The sequence below is a fragment of the Macrobrachium rosenbergii genome, chromosome 52, assembly GCF_040412425.1.
Source record: "Macrobrachium rosenbergii isolate ZJJX-2024 chromosome 52, ASM4041242v1, whole genome shotgun sequence".
In the NCBI taxonomy this organism is placed as follows: domain Eukaryota; kingdom Metazoa; phylum Arthropoda; class Malacostraca; order Decapoda; family Palaemonidae; genus Macrobrachium; species Macrobrachium rosenbergii.
The window spans coordinates 38,014,868-38,019,097 of record NC_089792.1 but is presented as its reverse complement, the minus strand read 5'-3'; positions in this window follow the sequence as shown (position 1 = coordinate 38,019,097).

Below are 4,230 nucleotides of genomic sequence, written 5' to 3'. Positions count from 1 at the left end.
CCAGAATTAGCTCACGAGAGCCTTGTACAAATTTAAATTTGCAAACAATGTTGGCCCCTGTTTCCTGGTCTCATTGAAAAAGCAGCCGTCAGTGTCTGACATAGTTCATATCAGTTGGCTTTAAAATTCGTAAACTGGTGACCGCAAGCAATACTATCTAGACTGAGTTTAAAATGCAGGATACCCCTGGGAAGTTTGCTCAGTAGATGGTTGTACAAATTTTATGTGTAGGTATGTCGAATGTGGCATTAGATATTTGTTGATATTATCTCATAAATAAATGCAAGATTGGTGAAGAATGCGAACAGAAGCAAGAGTCTCTGACGTGGACTGAATCTGCCTGATAGGCTGGAAACAATAGAGGGTATTGTGATTTCTGGTGCTTTTGTGTTCCTGGTATGGATTTCAAGCAGGTTTTTATGCTCCCATAGGCAATATCAGCGATGCCTTTCCATGAATCGACATCATAAAAGTCCAAAACTATTACTCACATCCAGTGTTATATGGTGACCCAGTTGGACAAAATAAGAACCTACCAATTTTAAGTCATCCTATTTGATCCAAATCAAACAGTATAGTAAAGTCTGGCATGTACTTGGAACCCTTCGCTATGTTGTGTGAAAATTGCATACAGATTCATCGAGATTTGGTGGATGCTAGATGCACTCATCAAAGAGTGCCAACAATTCGAAATGATAATGCTTGACACAAATATGCCATAAGTAGAATGGTGAGTCACTTCAATTCAGAATCATCTATGTCATATTATCTGTGCTCTGGTTATCAGGGGATGCACTGATAAATTACCTTCATTTCAGGCTGTCACCCCAAATCGTGCACCACCTCAAATTTCATAATCAATCAATTAACCACCTCAAAACACGTTCGCGGAGATGTAGGAGACGCCCATAAAGCGAAAGCTAGTTTCCCTTATGTTGACAGTTTTCAATCTTTTGGGGCTCCAATCCTCCTCGTTATGCAACTTAAATTGTGCATTCAATTACTCTGACAATCAAAATTTACCAGGCCTCTCAGACTTGAAACAATAGAAGGTTTCCACAGATTCCTCAAAGAGTAATTACACCTCAAATGGCAAGTTTCCCAAAACACTGCTTAACTGCAAATGAGTATAATTATATGCATTTGTCGACATTTCAGTAAAAGCCTTAGACACTTGTGCATGCAGAGTCAATTGTGAAGAGGTGTAATTCCTTATGAGTAGATCTTGCCTTACATCTAGTCACAATATGGCACGCTGGATCATGTAAAGAAAATAATCTACTTTATTAACTCATTATTATCTATAATTGTCTTTTCTCATGTAAAACTATCACATGTTACACCTTCGCTGCAATGCTCACGCCTTCACAACTACTGTCTCACAGTTCGGACCAGGGATTTGATTAATCAATGAAGGGAACCTTATGAACTTGCATGGATTACCAGGAGGTGCAGAATAAACCGTTTATCCTTCCCTGATTTCCACCTTCTTAGTAGATAAGATACATGCATTGAGCCGTGTACTCATGAAGTGTTGCCTAATCCACAACTTAGCCCTCTGTGAAGCCGAAAATTTCAGTACGCTTTGGACATTATTGAAACTACCTGCTCGAGATCACTGAAACTCTTTATACAGCAACAGAAGCGTGGCCAGATCTGTCGATGTACATACTTTACAAGGTATCTTTATGAAACTTTTGTGCTAAATTTTTCCCTTAAAAAACAATCCCAGCCTTGAGAAATTGAACAGCAGGCCAGCAACGGCAGGCGCCGCATAACTGAGTACCATTGGCCATGTCTTAAGGGCAAAGCTACTAGCATCACAGGGGAAAGAATTAAGTGTATGGCAGAGCAAAAATCTCTGTAAACCGGTGGGGGATCATTGCTAAATAATTTTTTGTAAACATTACGAAAAAAAACAGTTTAATTTTAGCCTCTCTCTCTCTCTCTCTCTCTCTCTCTCTCTCTCTCTCTCTCTCTCTCTGTATTGTGATTCGTCCATGACAGATGTAATCAGCTTTGCAGTTCTCATTTTTGCTCATAGCAAATACCCAGCTATTACCTCTCATCACTTTTCAATTGTGCCATGTTGGAAGTTGACGCTTAACTTTGTTGTTTTCAACGAAAATTGTGTTGTCCTTATGTCGAATATTAATCGATGTGATGTGCTAATTTTATGATTCATAATAAAATCTTTTATATGCATTTGCTTTAATAAGAAAGCAGTGAATGTAACATCATAGTTTCAGAAATATTTTATGTTATATGATATCTCACACGTGATTAACTTAGCGTAAATGGTTCTCATCGGCTAAGGCTTAATTTAGTCAGTTTGAAGTAATTTCATCTATTTGTTATGTCACCTTCGCGAAAGAGTTCTTAAGATTTTTTTATGGCTGACAGAGCTGTCCATTTGTCTGACCACTGGTAGCTAACATTTCGGAAATTATTCTTTAATCTGTATCCTACAGTTTAGTAATGGGTCCCGTAAGTCGTTGTTATATGAACTTATATATCGGATTATTTAGAATTTTTACCATAAGCGAGGCTTATGTGATTGCCTCATTAAGAGTCTTTTTTTCCCCATCATCCTGTTTACACATCTTTTACTTCCCTTTGTTTTTGTTGTTTCGTGTTTTGTCGCCATGTCAGAACATTATCACATCTTTGCCAAGCGCCCTGGGCACACAAACAACATGGTGGCTGGAGTCCTTTGCATTCTTTAGGGAGCTCTACGCGAGACAAGAGCGATGGTGGCGGAAGGATTAAGAAATTTCCTTGTGACACTTTAATGATCTACAGAAGAGAGAAATTATGCTATTATGTATATATGCATATATATATATATATATATATATATATATATATATATATATATATATACAGTATATATACATATTTATATATATATATATATATATATATATATATATATATATTATATATATATATATATATAATACGTATATATGCACACAAATACTAAGCCACGAATGTCATCATAATATCCAATTCACTACAATTCCGGAGTAACTTATACCCATAGTGAATTACCACTGACAAGTACGTCTTTCCCTGCAGGATGAGAGAGAAAGATACAAATATATCCATACATACACACACATATATATATATATATAATGTATATATATATATATATATATATATATATATATATATGTATATATATATATATATATATATATTATTATACATATACATATATATGTATATATTATATATATATACATATATGTGTGTGTGTTTACCAGTAAGAATTTGAAAAAAACTAAGATGACAAGGGGAGGGGGTGCCTGGAAGCCAAAACATGGCTGTTAACAAAGAGAGAGGTTGGGTGGTGTTCAAACAATATTGTAAAGAAGAAAAAGCTTGGTGAAGGAAGAGAGCCATACATACATACCTACGTAGAGACAGACAGACAGAAATGAGTGCTTGTCTAACGTATGCAGTGTGTGTCAAGGTATAATCCCGTACGCACAGGCTAGCATTAACACTGATTTAAAAACATACAACAAAAATGTATTTTTATCTTTCTAGATTAATGCGTTTCCAAGGCTACCAGTCCTATTCTTGATACTTAGCATTATATAGTCATATTTTGATGAACTCTGTACATATCATATTGCTATTTTTGACATGTTTATTAATTTCACATGGAAAAATACCTTCATTCGTATTAATATAGTATGTTTACCATACAATTCTTGACATCATTAGATAAATTTAGTTTTTTTATATTCATCGTTTCCTAATTATCATAGAAATTGTCATCACTACAAGATAATTGTCGGTATTGTCATTATTATTAGAAGGAAAGCCTTGAATATTAAAATATTGGTTACATTAGAATATAAAAGAGCCCCAGAAGTACTAACTTCTAAAAATACTCCCACAAACTTCAGAGTTATAACGATTAGATATTAGTGGACGGTAAACTTCGACAATGCTTTTTATAGGGATGTAAACTATGCTGTCTTATTGGTCATTCTTCTTGATGATGTCGTAAGGAATATCAAGAGTTATGTTATCTTCCGCTACTACTACTACTATTACTACTACTACTACTGCTGTTTCTATAATACCAGTATTCCTTCTCTTACTACTGTCTCAACAATGCATTTACTTTTTCCAACATTAAAAGTTGCTATAATGCAAATGTTACTATTATCATTGGTTCTATTGAATATTATTGCTGCTTCAGCTGCATTT